At 44.9% G+C, this 20,432-nt stretch overlaps 1 protein-coding gene across 2 annotated transcripts in view; it reads left to right on the top strand.

The window, feature by feature from the left end:
- Positions 1-13,649: 13,649 nt before the first annotated feature.
- TULP4 (TUB like protein 4) overlaps positions 13,650-20,432 on the top strand; it is a 229,559-nt gene continuing 222,776 nt past the window's right edge. For both annotated transcript variants that reach the window (XM_070483936.1, XM_044760737.2), the window contains exon 1: positions 13,650-13,758. The gene's annotated coding sequence lies outside the window, so the exon portion shown is untranslated. The remainder of the gene's footprint in view (positions 13,759-20,432) is intronic.

Raw genomic sequence — 20,432 nt, 5'->3', positions numbered from 1 at the left:
TCATCATCACCATCATCATCATCATCATCATCATCATCATCTTCCCACAAATAAAACTCCAGGCCCAATTGAAATTCTATGAAACATTTAAGGAAGAAATAATACCCTTCTTACGCACCTTCTCTTTGAGAAAATAGTAGAGGAGAAAACAGTTTCCAGTTCACTTTATGAGGCCAACATAACCCTGATACCAAAGCCAGACAAATACCATAAGAAAAATTATCAACTAAAATCTCTCATAAGAATAGACACAAAAATCCTTACAAAATATTACCCAATGGAGGGGCCAGCCTGGTGCTGCAGTGGTTAAGTTGGTCCAGGGTTTGCTGGCTTGGATCCCAGGTGTGGACCTGCACACTGCTTGTCAAGCCATGCTGTGGTAGGCATCCCACAAATAAAGTAGAGGAAGATGGGCACGGATGTTAGCTCAGGGCCAGTCTTCCTCAGCAAAAAGAGAAGGATTGGCAGCAGATGTTAGCTCGGGGCTAATCTTCCTCAAAAAATAAATATATATATATATAAATATATATATTACCCAATGGAATCTAGCAATATCTAATAAGGAGAATACACACACACACGCACAGACACACACACACACACACACACACATATATATATAACAAGGATAATACATCATGATCAATTGACCGAGGTTAGTCTGAGGTTCAAAAATCCATCAATGTAACACGTAACTCGCTACACTAACAGAATACGGGAGAAACCCGCGGAACCATCACACACACGCCGAAAAGTGTTTGACAAAATTTAACACTCTTTCATAATAAGCACTCTCCACAAACTGGGAAACTATGGGACCCTCCTCAATCTGAGAAGCACGTCTATTGAAATAACTACAATTAACATGTAATAGCAAAAGACTGGATGTTTCCCCCCTAAAATTGGGGAAAAGGCAAGAATATCCACTTTAACCATTTCTATTCAACATTATCCTGGAAGTCCTAGCCAGTCCAAAAGTCAAGAAAAAGAAATAACGGGCACACACCTTGTAAAGGAAGAAGTGAAACTGTTGTATGCACAGACAGCATGATTGCGTATGTTGAAAACCTAATGAAATCTAAAAAAGAAAAAGACAATTAACAATTGAATTTAGCAAAGTCATAGGATACTAGAGCAATAAACAAAAATCAACATTTTCTATGTCTTAGCAACAAAAAGTTGAAAAATGAAATTTTAGAAATATCATTTACGATAGCATCAAAAATATCAAATACTGGGGCCAGTCTGGCAGCGTAGTGGTTAAGTTCACACGTTCCACTTCGGTGGCTCAAGGTTCACAGGTTTGGATCGTGGGCGCAGACCTACACACTGCTCGTCAAGCCATGCTGTGGCAGTGTCCCACATGCAAAATAGAGAAAGATTGGCATAGATGTTAGTTTAAGGCCAATCTTCCTCAAGCAAAAAGAGGAAGATTGGCAACAGAAGTTAGCTCAGGGCCAATCTTCCTCACCAAAAAACAGTCAAATACCTAGGAAATAGATCCATACCTGTATCTCTGTTTCCTCACTCATGAAATGAAGATGATAGCAGTCCCTCCCTCGTATAGTTGTTGTGAGGGCTTAATGAGCATTAGATTTTAAACACTTAGAATTCTGCCAGGCAGGTCATAAGTCATTAACATGTCAATGCTAGCCAAAATCTCAAGGTACACACCAATTACAAGGTAAATGGAAGATGTGATAATGGATTTTTGAAGTCAGCACTTGATGAGAAATCTTTTCCCCTGCCACAAAGAAGGAATTTGTGACTTAATGAATATGTGACACAGTGTTAGATCTATTAAAAATTTGAATTTGGACCAGGAGTCTGATAGCATGGTACTGAATAAGTGATTCCAGTAGGAGGAGCTCTGACCAAGAGTTTTGAAAGCACAGACATTCCCTATTGTCAGCTTTAGGGACCCAGACTTCCTATGCTTTAGAATTTGTCCTTCCTTTGCTCCCTGTGTCATGTTAATAAAACAAAATGCTGCTACAAACTATATATTTTCTCCTTAGAAGCAATAAATTGGAATAAATGAACTTTATTTGGATTTCAGACAATTTCTACCAGAGAAATCATGCATTTAACTTGTATTGGCAAAAAAAGTGTAATTTCCTACTTTAGGAACATCTACAGTTGGGGATTACAAACAGTATCTTTAGATAATTTTTCCTTCGTTTGAGACTGTATGGAAGGGTTTACAAAGGCTTTTGGCCTCAGACTTCAAATTCACCCTTATGCTTCCAGACTCCCTTTATTCTTATTAAAAACCCACAGAGACTCTGGAGAACAGTGTCTTCATCAGCAAGAGACATTGTTCTTTGTTGTGTTTTCATTTTTTATTAAATTCAAAATATTTTTTCTATTTTTTTGTTGTTCTTTACCTATGTAGTCTTTAGAAGTAAGATTTTTTTTTATTGAGGTATAGTTGACAACTAAGAATTGTATATATTTAAGGTATACCATGTGATGATTTGCTGTACATACATGTTGTGAGATAATCACCATATTCAAGCTAATTAACATATCTGTCTCTTCAGACAGTTACCACTTTAGCAAGAGCCATTTTAAATAAGTCTGTCGCCACAAGGAAACGATAGAGCATTCTAGACTAAAATTAGTATCCTCCAAACCAACCTCAATATCCTAAAATGTGGACCACATGTGTAGCTTTGTCTCTAAAGCTCATGGCATGGCACTAGCATTATGTGAGTTTTTACATTTCTCTCATTTATCTGGTGCTTTCCCCTGAAGAGCTTGATTTAAAGTCAAGTCAAGGAAAGGGGAGATGGCTTACCAATTTCAGGTTGCTAGGCAACTAGTCTACTTCTCCAAAGCACCCCTTCTTTTGTTCAGGAGCAATGGGAAGGTTAGCAGAAAGTATGTACCTTTAAGACAAATATACATATATATTTTTAAATAAAGTGATTTATAGGATAACTACCCAATCTGTGCACTTTGTGTTGTCTTATTTCTCCAAGCCAACTTCCTATTCCATCTTTCAATCATATAGAGAGAAATAAAATTAATATTTGGAATTCTACTTTACAGAAAGGAATGAATGTCAATGTATATTTTCTCTCATCCTCTGAAATATTTTTATATACGATTTAAGTTTTTCTTAAAACTAATATTAACAATGAATATTTTTCTTACTATCATGCGAATTGACGTTTATTGTTATCACTGTATGGTTTAGGGTTGCATGCTAGAACCCCTGAAGCTGATGATTTCCTGTAGGGTACCTTGCCTATAATTATATATGCGCAATTTATGATCACTTTGGTATGTGATCTGAAGGCCATTTAGAGATATGGACTTCTCATCTCATATAGTTTTACTTCCCTAAATAATAATTTAAAACCCTAAAAACAGTACTCATTAAAATAGGTAAATATAGAATCCTTAACTAGTATATCCAATCGCCTTATTTAAAAGATCGGAGAATATCAAGACAAAATTAGTCTAATCACCTTTCCAAGCTGAGCGTCTCCATCACATCTCACACCCCTGCCACGTCTATTTATTCTTTAATCCCTCCAGCTATTCCTTTACTGAAATATCCAGAAATAAACACTAGCTAACATGTGAGCCCTTCCCACAAAGGTTTAGTGTTATTTTATTCCAAACTATTATCGCTTTCACACTAACACTTAATGTATTCATTCATCATCTGTGCATCCACCCATCTTTCCATTCATCCATTGATTTGTTTATTTATTCATCCACTCAATTATTCATCACGTATTGCCTCGCTATCTGCCATTGTTCTAGGCACGAGAGATGGGCATATAATAGTAAACGTGAGACTTGCTCTTTTTCCTCCTAAGGCCAAAAACTTCTCTGATGTCTACTTAGAGCTTTGATGCTTCAAGGTCGTTTAGCGTCTGTGTTAACACTAGCTGCAGTTTTTAGAGGCTTAAGAAAATGAAATTCATTTTGTACTCCTTTAGCAGTCCCAGATAAGTATTTCTGGTTGGCGATCAGCCCTCCATCACCAGTAATTCGGAAACCCAGGTCCTCTCCATCTGGTGGCTTTGTTCTCCGCGGCCTCCAGTTCTTCACATCTAGCTGGCAGACGGGATGGAGAGGCACACCTGGTTCTTAACTGCCTCAGCCACAAGTGACACATGTTACTTCTTGTCACATTCCATTTGCAAGCAACGATCGTATGGCCCCTCCTTGGTGGTGGTGGTGGGAGGGACAACACAGGACACTGGGAAATGTTGTCCCTGACTGGGCAGAGACTTCCTACTTAAAAACTCTACTGTAAGGAAGGGCTTTTGGTGGACAATTAGCCATCTCTGCTACAATATCACAAACTCTTGCACTATTTTGCAGCTGTGAGTACCGTTACTACAATACAGGGGAATCATTGCTGAGGCTGATCTCTTCCATAGTCTGATACTTAGTACTTAAATCTTTAAGAAATTATCTTCTGCTGTCTAGTTTGTGTGTGTGTGTGTGCCTGAGGAAGATTGGCCCCAAGCTAACATCTGTTGCCAATCTTCCTCTTTTTGCTTGAGGAAGATTGTCACTGAGCCAACATCTGTGCCAATCTTCCTCTATTTTCCGTGGGATGCCACCACAGTGTGACTTGATGAGCAGTGCTAGGTCCGCAGCCAGGATCTGAACCTGCGAACCCTAGGCTGCCAAAGCAGAGTGCCCCAACTTAACCACCACACCTCTGGGCCAGCCCCGAAGTATACAGTCTTAAGCAGAAGATTTACTTTGCTAAGTGTGTATGGGTTCTAGCATATTTTCACTGTATTTTGACATCTGCTTTTTAGAGTGCTGATGACTTCTGTTAACCTCACGAACGACAACTTTATCACATTTTATTCTGTGTCCCTTTTTAAAGTTTTCTCTGGTGCTTCAGTGTCTTCGTTTGGTAAATAATGTCACTAATCTTGTTTATGGAAATGTGAACAAAATGGATGTAAAGCTCACTGAAGTCCTCAGAGCTACGTGTAAAACTGCAACATTTGGGGAGAGTTTTCGGCTAGTAAGAGGAAACCCAACCTAAAATTGCTTAAGTAAGAAGGGGATTTATCATCTCAGTGAACAAGCAGTTTCAAGATAGTGCAGGTGTATAGAATGCATACCAGAATCGGGTCTTCAGAGGATCAGTGTGGCCTCACAGATCAGTTCTCTCTGCCCTGCTGTCCTCCCTCTGTGGGCTGGCTCCTCTCATGGTCACAAGATGGCAGCAGCAGCCCCAGCCACCGCACCCTCTCCTGCAGGAGCAGCCCTCAGACTTTCTCAGGACTTCTTCTCTTTACACTCTTAAAAATTAAGGACCCCAAAGAGGTTTTTTTGAAAAAAAAAAAAAATATGTGTGATGTCTATCAGTATTTGCCATTTTATAAATCAAAACTGAGAAAATTTCAAAATATTTATATATTCATTTACAGTGATAAACTTTTATGTGTTAACATAAATCACACATTTTTATGAAAAAACAGCTATGTTTTCCAAAACAAAAAATCTAGTGAGAAGAGTGGAATTATTTCACATTTTTTACAAATCTCCATAATGTCTGGCTTAATAGAGTACAGGCGGGTTCTCATAGCCACTTCTGTACTCAGCGTGTTATGGTATCTCACGTCACGTAACCTCTGGAAAAGACCAGTGGACGTTCATGAGAGAAAGAGAGTGACAGATGCAAGTGACACTGTAGTATTATTATGAAAACAGACCCCACAGATCCCAGGAAAGGGGGGCGTCCCTATATTTCTTTTTTTTAAGATTTTATTTTTCCTTTTCCTCCCCAAAGCCCTCCGGTACATAGTTGCATATTTTTAGTTGTGGATCCTTCTAGTTGTGGCATGTGGGACGCTGCCTCAGCGTGGCCTGACGAGCGGTGCCACATCCTTACCCAGGATCCGAACCAGTGAAACCCCAGGCTGCCAAAGTAGAACGTGTGAACTTAACCTCTGCACCACCCGGCCGGCCTTTGAAAGCTAAGAAGCTGTTTCTAACAGGTTTCCCTAGCAGACCACCCCTCGTGTTTAACTGAAGGGGCTGAGATCACTTGCCCATTTCTAAGGAAAGAGAACAGAATCGGCAGGATTGGCTTATACCAATGGCTCTTTCGTGTGCATCAGGATCACTTGTAGAGTGTGTTAAAACACAGACGGCTCAGCCCAACCCCAGGGTTTCCAATTGAGGAAGTTTGGGGTGGAGCCTGAGAACGTGAATTTCTAACAATTCCCCGGTGCTGCTGCTGGTGTTCTGGGGACCCACTGTGAGAACCGCTGGCTCAGACAGTCAGGGCTTGGCCAGGCTTCCTGAGGACATGATAGCTTAATAAATTAGGGTTCATGAGCAAGCAAGGGGGGAGAATGGCTGTTGGTACAACTCTGTTTGCTGTACTTATATCCTCAGAAAATTTATGGTCGATTCCTCCAAAATGGAGAAATACCTTAACATTGGTCCTGTTAGTGAGTTCTTACTGGTTACCAAGAATATCTTGGATTCGTGGTCAAGGGAAGGAAAGGGCTATCAGGGAGGAGGGACAGAAAAGGAAAGGATGACGGGGCTGGCCCCGTGGCCGAGTGGTTAAGTTCGCGCGCTCCGCTGCAGGCGGCCCAGTGTTTCGTTGGTTCGAATCCTGGGCGCGGACATGGCACTGCTCATCAAGCCACGCTGAGGCAGCATCCCATGTATCACAACTAGAAGAATCCACAACGAAGAATATACAACTATGTACTGGGGGCTTTGGGGAGAAAAAGGAAAAAATAAAGTCTTTAAAAAAAAAAAAAAGAAAAGGAAAGGATGGAGTAGAGAGAGAAATTTAACTTAAAAACGTCTTGTCTGTCTCTCTTCCTCTACAGCCTTCCTAGCTTAAGAAACGGAGAAAGTAAACGTGGCTGACTGGGAGGTCTCCCCCTTTGCAAACTCATTTTACTACTTTATATTTTAAGAAGTCTACTGAGGCCTAAAACTGGGTGTAGCCAAGCCCATACCCACTTGCAGTTCAACTTGTTCTTTACTGTCACTTAGTAAAGTGGAATATTCCTTACAGTAGGTTGGTATAAACATTCCAAACTATAGAAAAGCCTCGGTTTAGGAAAGGGCTCTATATATTTCTCTCTATTGATAAGTTTCATTGAAAGAGCTATAGAATTGTAGAGCTGAAAAGGATCAGGGACTGACACCCTCTCCCCAACTTCCCAACTGAGGAATGAAGACAAGAGAGATGAGTTATGCGCCCAAGCTCACCCAGTCACCAAGGGCTGGTACCCAGGCCTTGTGACCACGTCTGTTCTTCAGAAATTCTGACCAGTTCTTCCACGTGATGGAAAAACCAAGATATAACAAACATGTTGTGTATGACCAAATAACAGAAAGACCACAGTGTTCAAGGTGTTTGATGTTTGAGTCAGTTCCACTGGATTGTGCTACAGCTACAAGCCTTACACCCTAATGGTCTTCAGTCCCAAACGCTACAGCCCTCAGCGCCTAGCTCCAAGGCTCTCATTTCTAGCAGCTTCCCAGAGGGCAGCCAGCCTCCTCAAGTTCGGGGCAAAACTGGTTCTAGTACAGCCCGGAGATGTCCATGCCAGCTTCCCCCTGACACAGCCCAAGTGGCCGGCTGCGGATTCCATCTGCTCTGCTCGCTCAGTGCCTTCACTTCAGAGGCCTCCTGGCCCTGGGCCTGCCACCACCTTCATTCTTAGCCTTACGGAGCACGGGGGTCACTGATCTCTTTCACAAATCACCCCTACTCCTTCCCAGAGACCAAGTCTGCATATCAAGAAGTGAGGCAGTTTTGGGACACTGCCGGGAAAAATGTTTGCCCAAGACAATGATGCCTACCTGACTTACCAGTTGCTTAACCAAGGCCACTTAAGCGTCTTTTGGAAGACCACTGACTACTCCACTTGAAAAACTGTACCCAGGGGCTGGCCCCGTGGCCGAGTGGTTAAGTTCGCGCGCTCCGCTGCAGGCGGCCCAGTGTTTCGTTGGTTCGAATCCTGGGCGCGGACATGGCACTGCTCATCAAACCACGCTGAGGCAGCGTCTCACATGCCACAACTAGAAGGACTCACAATGAAGAATATACAACTATGTACTGGGGGGCTTTGGGGAGAAAGAGGAAAAAATAAAATCTTAAAAAAAAAAACCCCCAAAAAAACTGCACCTAGCTACATTTACCTCCTCAGAAAGGGCCCCGTCAGAATTCTGGGCTGCCTGAAGGACGGCTCAGCAATGAAAGGACTGGGAGGAAGGAGAGGACGCTTCAAGTGGGGGGCAAAGGATGGCGGCCTGCTCACCAACTGTCGCTCCCCGATGAGAGAAGGAGACGATTATATGTGTTCTCTCTCCCTCTCTTTAAAGCCATTTTCTCCTGTTTTCTTTTCTTTTTTAAAACACTTTTCAACTGAACTTTATTGCATTTTATGAGGAGATTCATTATTTATTTATTTATTTTTACTTCTGGTGAGGAAGATTGCCCCTGAGCTAACATCTGTGCCAGTCTTTCTCTATTTTGTATGTGGGATGCCGCCACAGCATGGATTGATGAATGGTGTGTAGGTCCGCGCCCAGGATCTGAACGTGCAAACCCTGGGCTGTCAAAGGCGAGCGTGCGAACTTAACCTCTATGCCACAGGCACCCCCTTTTTCATTTCCAGAGTGAGCTGCGCAGTACTCTTGGCCCTAGACATTGCATCCAGGTGTTCCCTTGGTTCCCAAGGCACTCAGCAGCATGGGAGGAGGGAGCAGTGAGCCAAGGAGTGGCTCCAGGCTGTAAGACAGATGAGGAGGGCCCTTTGGTTGCTCTCCGTGCGTGCAGCCCAGCTTGCAGGAGTGAAAGGAGAGGCTCGGGTGGGCTCAAGGCTACCTCTTCCCTGATGGACCACCCTATTAGAAGCTGCTTTTTTATCTGAACCAAATTCTCCTCCCATAAACCCACACACACTGGTTCTTGTTTCGGACAGTGCTGGGTCCAAAGATGGAGCTCAACAAATAATTAAAAAGGAGTAATACTCTCATATCATTGCCCTCAAATGTACAAAGCTCGCCAGCACAGTCTTCTAAGTCTGTTTCTTCCCAGGTTGAACGTTCCTGTTTCCTTCAACAGCTATTCAGAAACTGTACAATGTTATAACACAGCTTCTAGAGTCCTCACCATCCTGGTCGCTCTTCACAGGTTGTGTGGCACCTTATCAATGTTCTTCTTAAAATGCGACTGTGGTCGCATCCTGACCTCGGAGAAACAGTCTGGACGTGGCTGGCTCTGCAGAGCACAGTGTTCCATCGGCATGTCCTCCTTTCTTCTGAATGCTGTATCTCCATAATGAAGCCTAAGCTGGCGCTGGCATTTTTGGCTCTCAGGACATATTGAAAGAGAAAAACCTCGCATCTCACTCTCCAAAAGCTTTAGCTCCTGTGCCATGGACACTTTCTGTCTCCCTAGATGCAGGATCCAGTTTCCCAATCTCTGTGCTGAGTGTTGGGTGACTGAAGGGCTTGAGTCAGCAGAAACTTTGGGCTCTGAATTACGTTGTGGCTGGGAGCGGGGGGAGATGTGACCAGGGATGCTGGGTGACAGGGAGGCAGAAGAGGCCCTGAGAGAAGAGCTTCTGGATCTTCAGTATCTGGATGTCTTAGAGTACCCTGATAGGGAGGGAGGGGTGCAGAGAAGTGGGGAGAGAAGGGAAGGGCACAGAGACTAACCCACTGTGATTTCTGGTCCCTGTGCCTTCAGGCCCAGGCTTAGAGTAGCACAGTGGCGCTCAGCTGCCATGCTAGCCCCACGCTCCTTCACAGGTGTGCCGCCAAATGTTGAGAGTAGAGTATCTACCTTACAACCGAGTTGTCATCCTGATACCAAGATGCCTGTCGGATCCAGTGTGAGCTTTGAGCTCACTGTGGGACTCAGGGCAGATGCAAGGATCTCGTACATGAGATGTAAGGACAGTGTGAGAGATATGAGACCTTATATTTCAAAGAAAGGTCACCTATCTCTCAGGACTTTTGGGAGCTTTGTCAGGGTAAGTTTTTCTCAAACTTGAATGTAGAGCTAAGACAGCCCTTATGGGGAGTCACAATCATGACAGTCATAAAAGAGACGCTTTCTTCTAGTAATTACCATTTAACAATTATTGTGGATTAGTTTAATTTCTTCAACTGTGTTGCCAAATTTTTTAACATTTAGAAGTATTTTAAAAACAACAAAATGAGAATTATTGGACTGGTGGGATTTCAAAGGCCAGTGGAAGGGTCCCCATGGCCAAATCTCCTTCCTAATGGCTCCCAGTTGCCTCAGATTTCTAAATAAGAGGCAATCATTTTCTTTCTTTTTTTTTAAGGATTGGCACCTGAGCTAACATCTGTTGCCAATCTTCTTTTTTTTCTTCTCCTCCCCAAAGCCCCCCAGTACATAGTTGCATATTCTAGTTGTAGGTCCTTCTGGCTCTGCTACGGGATGCCGCCTCAGCATAGCTTGATGAGTGGTTCTAGGTCCATGCTGAGGATCTGAACCAGCAAAACCCTGGGCCAGTGAAGTGGAGTGCATGAACTTAACCACTCGGCCATGGGGCCATCCCGGAGACAATCATTTTCATTTCATAATTAGAAAGATTTTTTCAAGGTTTTTTTTTCTGAGGGAGATTGGCCCTGAACTAACATCTGTTGCCAATCTTCCTCTTTTTGCTTGAGGAAGATTGGCCCTGAGCTAACATGTGTGCCAATCTTCCTCTATTTTGTATGTGGGTCACCACCACAGCATGGCTGCCAATGAGTGGTGTAGGTCCATGCCGGGGATCTGAACTCAGCCACCAAAATTGAGTGTGCCAGACTTAACCACTAGGCCATGGGGCTGGCCCCAGAAGGATTTTTTTTTTAAAGCTCAAGATGCAGATTCACAACAGATTTTAATAGATTACTGTAAATGAGCCTTCAAGTTAAAATGTCTTAAGGAAAACATTTTTGTTCTGAAAAGGCAGAGAGAGAGAATAGGTCCCTAAGGGGGTTGGGGGGTAGGGTGGGGGGTGGAGGGCACCTACTGGGAGGAATGGAGAAAGAATAGTAAAAATAAGAACCAACAAGGCACAGTGTTTGGCCTGTGGTGAGCATTTACTAGACCTGACCTATTCTTTTTGATTGAGTACCTATCATATATCAGGCAGTATACTAAGCACTTTACATAAATTATGTCATTTAATTCTTTCAACAGCCCAGCCATGTAGATATTGCTATTTGATTGTATGGTTAAAGAAACAATGTGTTAGGAATATTGTTCTTGTTGTCACTTGTTCATAAGTGGTAGAAGCAGGACTTCCATGAAGACACTTGCTCCAGACCATTCATGTACCCACCAACACCATGGGAAGCTGCAGGGGACCTTCACGGTTTGGCTGAGAGGTGGCTGTAGGTGTGCCCAATAGTCCTGGAATAAAGAGTTTTTACATGTGGGCCTGAAGGAAAGCTGTGATGTTAGAGAAGTGGTCTCAATGTTATTATTTTTTCATTTCAGAGAAGACAGAATGCCCGTGTCCTTCAGTCTTGATGGTATTTGTTAAATCGCTTTTATATTATTCTATAGATTGTGTTTGTTAGATCAAGGTGGTTCTTCAACTGCATATTTTTATCTTTAATCTTTTCACTAACTCTCTAAAGTCTGATGGTAAGAGTCAGTTTTTTCATAATTTCTCCAGGTCTTTGATTGTTGATCACAGTTCATGTGTGTTTGTGTGTGTGAAAGAGACAAGAGACTTTTGAAAACATGTTCTGTATCTATTTTAAAGTAATTCTGTTTAGAGGTTGTAAATTTTTTTTTTTTTGAGGAAGATTAGCCCTGAGCTAACATCTGCTGCCAATCCTCCTCTTTTTGCTGAGGAAGACTGGCCCTGAGCTAACATCCGTGCTTGTCTTCCTCTATTTTATATGTGGGACGCCTGCAAGAGCATGGCTTGACAAGCAGTGCCACGTCCACACCCGCCATCCCAACCGGTGAACCCCGGGCTGCTGAAGTAGAATGTGCGCACTTAACTGCTGCCACCAGGCCGGCCCCTAGAGGTTGTAAATTTTGAGGGTAAGGGCCATATCGTGTATTTCCTTCAGTTTCTCTACAGTGCTCTGCGCGACGCTGAGCCCTCAGTTGAAACATAATACTCTTTACATTGGATTGAGGAGGATTATCTTTTATGTTTAAGGTACTCCAAGATATAAATGTTTAATTTCCTACAGGTTTCAAAATTAATTTTAGGAGTGCTTATAAAATATTATCAAATAATGCTGATATTAATATGTCTATTAAATGTACTATATTCATGTACCTACATGCATGAGGCAAATATCATTTAAAAATTACCGTATTTATTTATTGATTTTCCTCCCCAAAGCCCCAGGACATAGTTGCATATCCTAGTTGTAGGTCGTTCTAGTTCTGTGTGGGACGCTGCCTCAGCATGGTTTGATGAGCGGTACCGCATCGGCACCCAAGATCCGAACCTGCCAACCCTGGCCCACAGAAACGGAGCGCAGGAACATAACCACTCGGACACAAGGCCGGCCCCTAAAAATTACCTTTTTTAAAGCTAAAAACGTCTAGGTAGCACTTTCCAACGTTTATAAAATCAAAGGCACGGAATTTCAGAATTTAAGGAATCAGTCCAACTCTTTAATTTTCTTTCTGACAACCAGAAGTTTACAGAAGCAGGAATTCTTAAATCTGAAGCTGATTTGAAAAATTTGGCAAATAGACAAAATAGGAAAGAGTGCTGAACGCTTGGAAAGAGTGGCCGCTATACTTCACTATATAGGGCATTTTTTGCCCCCCATCAAGGAGGAAATGATGCTGATCTTGTCTATTTTCTAAAAACTACACATATGAATGGTCACACAAACAGCCGTGCGATTTCTTTGGACATGATGGAAAGTGAAGGACGGATGCACAAAGTTTCCATTCCTAGCAGGATATCAGTTTAATGGGGCGGGGGGGTGTGGTAGGCTGTGAATTCTTTTTCCCTTTGTGAGTTAAAATGACGTTATCGGGTCTTTTCCCCACGAGACCAACTGAAAAAGAGATCCCATATGTGAGATCATCACCATCAGAGACACTGACTGACTGTCCCCATGGGGAGACACGCTGGTTCACAGCACAAGCGACTGTGTGCTTTCCGGTGGCTTTCCACGTCAGACACAGTGTGATGTCCACTCCCGGCTCAAAGGAAGTTCGGGCGGCGCACAAGTCAGTACATTTTCGGGGAGGGAGGATTGCTCGGGTCTGCGGGGTTCAGACTAGACTAGTTACTAACTGTTTTCATTGTTGTCCAGGCTGTGGAGTAGCCCCGAGGGATGGGGACTGCGGGATGTGCGTGTGTGCACGCGCGTGTGAGTGTGCGCGCGCGCGCGTGTGTCCGTGGGCGCGTGTGTGCTCGTGAGTGTGCGCGCCGAGTGTGTAGGGGCTGCGGGGTGCGTGGAGTCGGGGGTGCCGCGAGCGGGAGCAGGTGGCCGGCCGGGCGGCATTCCCGGCGGGGGGCGCGGGCGGGCGTCAACGGCCGGGGCGCGGGGCGCTGGGCCGGCCGGGGAGGCGCCTGCCCGCCGCGCCGGGTCACGTGGCGCGTCACGTGGCGCCGAGCCGGGCCCAGCGGCGGCGGCCGCGGCTGAGGGAGGCGGAGCCGCGGCCGAGACGCGGGGGGGAGGTGGAGGCGGCGGCGGCGGCGGCGGCGGCGGCGGCGGGGCTGCTGGAGGCGGAGGCGGAGCGGCGCGGAGGAGCGGGGGCCGCCGCTCGGCCGCGCGAAGGTGAGCGGGCGCGGGCGCTGCCGCCGCCGCCTCGGCCCGATCGCCGCCCGGGCGCCGGTGCCCTCGGGGCGGGAGCGGCGGGGGCGCGGCGGGCGGCTCCGGGCCGGCGGCCGCCTGGGTGGGCTCTCCGAGGGCGCGGCGGGGGGACGCGGGCCGCCACCCGGGCTCCGGCGGCGCGGGCTGCTGTCGAGCTGCTTTCGCCTTTTGTTTCGGCGTGTGAGAAAATGGGGCGCTCGTGTGCATGTGTGTGTGCGTGTGTAAATCAGGAGGCGTTTGGCTTGGAGCCATGTTTTTTCCTTAATTGTGGAGACAGAAAAATCCCTTGAAACGGTTTCCCCCGGGAGACGGGGCCGCGCTCCTCCTCTTCCTCCCCGGCGTCGGGATGGAGCGGCTTTCCCTCCCGGGCCTCTGCCCACCTTCGCGTGCCCCAGGCTGTGCCCCTCTCTCCGGCCCCTTCCTGCGCGCCCCACCTCCGTGCAGCCCCCGGGCGAGTGGGGTGTCTGCAGCGCGGCCCGGTCACCTGTCGTGGCAGCTGCCTGGAAATGCTGGCGCTTCTGCTGTCTGGTCTGTGCTGTTTCCTCTGGCAAATCACGGAGATTCCGCCCCGAATGCCAACCCTTTCTCTCTTCCCTGCGCCGAAAAACAAAGTGCACGATGCTGGTTGGGAAGTTTGACCCGCCGGGGCCATTAGCACGGAGAGGTGTCTACTTTTGCCTGTTCCACCACTTCAAGGTTGGCAAGGTGAGGGTCATCTCGCATGGTGGGAGGAAATGAGGGTGACACAGTCCTGTCGGGGGTGGATGTGACTTACCTGCTAAATTGCCATGGTGATCAGAAAGTCTTCTAACACTTGTCCCCTTGGGGACAGTCAGCTCCCCTTTGCGGGGAGCTCTTTCCTTGATTTCTCTGGGGGCCGTCCTCCCCTTTTGTATTTTGCAGTAGTTCAGCGGCACCTTAAGGATTGTGAAGGGGCAGGTTTTTTCAAAAGCGCAGGGAAAATCATTTATTTCTAAGCTTTTGAAGAATGTAAAAATCCATTTTTCGGGGGGGTGGTCCCTCTCTTTTGCCTCTCCTTCTGTGTCTGGGGTTTCCATTTCTTGGCAGTTGGAGTTTAGTTCTTGCAGGCGATGCCAGTGGGAATGGTGCTGTGGTCCTGGAGCGGCTGCGTCCCCAGGCCCGGCAGCACCGATCGCTGGGGTTTCAGGTTGTGATGGATGTGAAGTGACAGGGCACCTTGCACGTAGCCACACTGCAATCCCTACAGCAACCACCTAGACTCCTGGCCGTCTGGCGGGGCAGTTCAGAAGCTGATCTCAACATTGTGCAGTGACGGCCACATCCAGACTGGAAGGGTCTCAGGCGTCCCCCCTTCTTTCTTGATAATTTACTGTCGCGCAAATGAGTATGTGAATAAAGTGTGAATAGCCAAATCTAGTGCTTAGATCCTCAATTTAAGGAATAATACTTAATTTGTATGAAAGAGTTGTGAGAGGATGTGAATTTCCTTTAAGAATTGTTAAGTGCTCTCGTTTAGAAGGGCTGGGAAAGTAGTGTTTTCATGGCATGGGGGCGGTGTCGACCTCTGGAGTTAGAAGTGTGCCTTTTGACTTAGAGGGATGAAACAGGAAAGCATTTTTAACACAATGGAGGTTTCAGACATGGGGGAAGAGCAGAAAGCCAGGATTGCTTCCTGTGCCTGAGAAATAATAATATAGTGCGTTTATTACTGTATATTTTAAAACAATGACTTCTTCACTTAGAAAAGATGTGTGCTTCTTGAACTTTCTAGTTTTCATATGGAGCTGGAAGAGTGGCGCTTTGGTTATTCACACTTTTTCTCCCACCACAACTCTGAATAGAAAAAGAAATTTGTTTTTAACCCATACAAGGATATGTGGTACACGAAACCTGTTTTGTGTTGAACCATCTGACACTGATGCTGAGACCCCAGGTAATAAAAGGACAGTGAGGAGACGGCAGCGTGCCTTCAGGCCGAGTTTCAGCCCTCTCACTAGACGTGGACTGTGGGACAGAACGGGACGCCCAGGGTTTCTTTTTGGTTTTGCTGCAGATTCACTGAGTGTCCGAATTCAGGAATGTTTATAGAGTGCCCACCACGTGTGTGGCTGAGCCAGGACATGGTTCTTCATCGGTTCCACTGTATTTATGTTATCAATTACGGTCTCTTTCGTGCTCTCTCCTGTGGATGGAGAAAGATCAAAGAGAGAGTGAGTGGCCCCACTGTGCATATGATTCAGCAAATGCCTTAAAAATTTGAGTGGAACCTCTGTTATGAAATGCCTTGATTTAGTTATTGCATTGGTTCCTGTTTCGGATTCGGTGAAGTGTTTTCAGTATCACCAGAAGCCTTAGTGAAATTGTGCGTTTGCTCTCAGACTGCTGAGGAGCGGGGAATGTGTAATGAAAATGTCAAGTTTCTTTTAATTTGGCTGGGATGATGTTAATGTAGTTATTAAATGTGAACATATTAAACATACTAAATTTTTTGATGACAAAATATACATAAAATTTACCCGCTTAACCCTTTGTAAGTGTACAGGTTAGTGGCGTTAAGGACGTTCACATTGTTGTACAGCCCACACTACCATCCATCTCGCAACTTTTCATCCTCCCAAACTGAAACTCCATATTCTTTAAACAGTAGCTTCCGTTGTGGTTCCCCCACCCCCACCCCCCCCCCCCCCCCCGACAACCGCCCTTCTACTTTCTGTCTCTATGAGTCTGACTGTTTTCGGTCCCCCATGTAAGTGGAATCATACAGTATTTGTCCCTTTGTGACTGGCTTATTTCATTGAGATTAATGTCTTCAGGGTTCATCCATGTTGTAGCAGGTGTCAGAATCCTTTTTAAGGCTGAATAATATTCCATCGTATGTATATACTGCATTTTGTTTGTAAACATTCTAAAGTTTAACATACTCAATGTTAACAACCACAGTAACCTCATGAAAATCAGGAGCTCTCACTGGAAATTATAGATACCTTTGTTTAATTAAAACAGGAAAACAAATTAGTTATTTAGTGCACAGTACATTTTTAAAACCGTAGAACGCATGGGGGATAAAACTAATATGCGTACTGTGTCCTTGCTGGGTCCTGTCATTTCCCTTCCGTGTGAGTGGTGACATACGGTACATCTTTCTGACATTTGTGGCTGATGCAGATGATGGTTTTGTTTTCCAGCTAATGCTAATATGATGGTGTAATTTGCTATATGGAAGAGTATGCAGGGCTCACCCCGAAGTATAGGCTGTATAGGAAGGGTGGGAAAAATGTCTGATTATTTCCCTTTATTTCCCACTTTTCAAAATCATGAGTTGGTTCCCTGGCATCCTCCAGCGGTGATGGATGAGAGCTTTTTTCTTTTCTTTTCTTTTTTTGAGTATCTTTATGAACTCCTCTATTTTAGCATATATGATATATTTCAGTCTCTTTCAGTTATTGTCTTTTTGATGCTCAAATTGCCCTATTTTCGGGCAGAGAGACATATTTAGGTTGGCTCCAAGCCCTTATGACATGCCTCCAGTAATCTATAGTACCTTCCTTGCTTTCTGGTGTGACAGGATGTTCTAGGCTCATCCTGTAACCTTCCTGTTCCAGATTTGGAATCAGAACAGACCATTTTTAAAAGAAGAAAAGGAAGAATAAATGACCAGTAAGCATACTAAAATATTCAATTTCACTAGTAGTTAAGGAAATGAAATTAAAAGCAAAAATAAGATACCATTTGTTATGGACTTCGTGTATCTCCCCAAAATTCATCTGTTGAAGCCCCAGCCCCCACTGTGATGGTATTTGGAGATGGGTCTTTGGGAGGCAATTAGGGTTAGCTGAGGTCATGAGGGTGGGGCCCTCATGGTGGGATTCGTGCTCTTCTAAGAGGAGACACCAGAGAGCTTGGGGCTCGCCCCCCGCCCCAAGTCGTGCACAGAGACGAGGTCCTGTGAGCACGTGGCCAGATGGCAGCTGCCTACAAGCCAAGAGGAGAGACCTCAGAATGAAGCCTACCTTGCTGGCATCTTCGTCTTGGTCTTCTCAGCCTCCAGAATTGTGAGAAATAAATTTCTGTTGGTTAGGCCACCCCAGTCAATGGTATTTTTTATGGCAGCCTGAGCCAACTAAGACACTGTCTCTTAATTATTATATTGGCAATATAATTTAGACCTGTCTGATGTGAAACAATTTAGTAAAGCTTAATATAAAGATATAAAGTATTGTATTATTTTTATTTTTTTTTTTTTAAAGATTTTTTTTTATTTTTTCCTTTTTCTCCCCAAAGCCCCCCGGTACATAGTTGTGTATTCTTCGTTGTGGGTTCTTCTAGTTGTGGCATGTGGGACGCTGCCTCAGCGTGGTCTGATGAGCAGTGCCATGTCCGCGCCCAGGATTCGAACTAACGAAACACTGGGCCGCCTGCAGCGGAGCGCGCGAACTTAACCACTCGGCCACGGGGCCAGCCCTAAAGTATTGTATTATTATGATTACTTCTGCTGTTCCTTCTCATGGTAATCTTTTCGTCTTCTTCTTCTTCTCCCCAAAGCCCCCCAGTAAGTAGTTGTATATTTTAGTTGTAGGTCCTTCTAGTTGTGCTGTGTGGGACGCTGCCTCAGCATGGCTTGATGAGCAGTGCTAGGTCCGCACCCAAAATCTGAACTGGTGAAACCCTGGGCCGCTGAAGTGGAGCCTGCGAACTCAACCCCGTGGCCATGGGGCCGGCCCGTCATGGTAGTCTTAATATTTGGGCATTTCCCAGTTTGGAACGGGAATCAGGATGATAGGAGTTCCCAGTGCTGGTGAAGATGAGGGAAATGTGCGCTCCCGTCGCAGCAGGGGTATAAATGGATGCACTCATTCTAAATCGCTGCTGCTGTCTATCAAAGTGTAAAATTTGCACAGCCTTTAACCCAGCAAGTGCACATTTAGGGATTTATCCTAAAGAAATAATAGGAAAAGTTAGCAAAGATACATGTATGTAGTAAAGAAGTATTTGCTATGTACAGTTATAAAGTAAATAACCTTCAGTAAGGAATTGATTAAATAGATTACGGTACCTTCATTGTGTGCAGCCATTGAAAATAGTGATATGGATTACTATGTTAACCAGTCTGGAAAGATGCCTGTGATATTATTGAGTAAGAAAGGGAGGTTCCAGAACTGTAGGCATAGCACTTACATGTAACGTAGGCATATAAAGTGCGCAGCAGCCGGGTTTCAGAGGTCAAGAACCTGCCTCCTCCCAGTGGCGTAGTGGTTAAGTTGTAGTGGTTAAGTTTGCGTGCTCCACTTTGGTGGCCCGGGGTTTGCCAGTTCGGATCCTGGGCGTGGACCTAGCACCGCTCATCAAGCCATGCTGTGGCGGCAGCCCACATGAAATAGAGGAAGACTGGTACAGGTGTTAGCTCAGCGACAATCTTCCTCACACACACACGCACGCAAAGAACTCACTTCTGAGGATCGTGGCTTCAGGGCCTAATGGAGAGTCTCTTTCAGTCGCCATGGTCTGAAAGATGGTACCAACTGGTTTCATTCTCATGTCATAAGATTTGGTTTTCCTGGAGAGAGAATATGGTTGGCCTGGTTGGGGTAATTTGCCCACCCTTTGGTCGTGTGTGTGTGCGCGTGTATGTGTGTGTCTGGTGTTGCTCTCAGTTGACAGTCCCACAAAGACTGTATGGAATGGTAGAGGAGTCACAAGGAGAGTTGGGGTGCTTGTAACTAATGAAAGGGGAAGACGTTCCGGGAGACAAGGAGATAGATGCCCGCTACATGTTCAGTTCAAATTAAATAAATTCTGGGGGCCAGCCTGGTGGTGCAGCGGTTAAGTTTGCACGTTCTACTTCGGAGGCCCAGGGTTTGCTGGTTCGGATCCTGGGTGCGGACCTCTGCACTGCTTATCAAGGCAGGCATGCTGTGGCAGGTGTCCCACATATAAAGTAGAGGAAGATGGGCATGGATGTTAGCTCAGGGCCAGTCTTCCTCAGCATAAAGAAGAGGATTGGCAGCAGATGTTAGCTCAGGGCCAGTCTTCCTCAGCATAAAGAAGAGGATTGGCAGCAGATGTTAGCTCAGGGCTAATCTTCCTCAAAAAAAAAAAAAATTTAAATAAGTTCTTTGCTCAGAAAATTGAATTAATTACTACATCTCCATAAATTACTGCAAACTGGCAAACTTGGGCTTTTTTTCCCCTTTACCATCCCTTTTTGGCATGTTAGGACCTACACCAGTGGGTCAATGCTATTTGGTTTTTTGCTTTCATAGAAAATGGTGGGTCAAAATAAAATTTTAGGTTATTCATGGATTTAAAAAAATGATGCTGTTTTCCCCTTAAATGTGGTTAATTCAGAATCAGTTATATTTCTTTGATGTCAGTAGGTAGGAATAGAAGTCTTTGTTACTTGTGTGGTGTCAAGGATACCCCCCCTTGAGAGAAAGGGTATTTTAAGAATAGAGTTGAAAAGTGGTGTTTCTGAAAAGTCTCCAGTAGTAATGGTGTTGTGGGTTGTAGAGTGTAGATAGTTATTCTTTAGGTGTGCAGAGGTGCTGTGAGATAATACTTATTTGAACATCTTTCTTGTTATTATTTTTAATCCAAAGCACAATTAGGTCAAAATGGATGTGAAAGAGCTTTGAGAAAGATAACATACACTACAATTT

Source organism: Equus asinus, chromosome 1, assembly GCF_041296235.1.
Source record: "Equus asinus isolate D_3611 breed Donkey chromosome 1, EquAss-T2T_v2, whole genome shotgun sequence".
In the NCBI taxonomy this organism is placed as follows: domain Eukaryota; kingdom Metazoa; phylum Chordata; class Mammalia; order Perissodactyla; family Equidae; genus Equus; species Equus asinus.
This window is presented reverse-complemented; position numbering and strand designations above follow the sequence as displayed.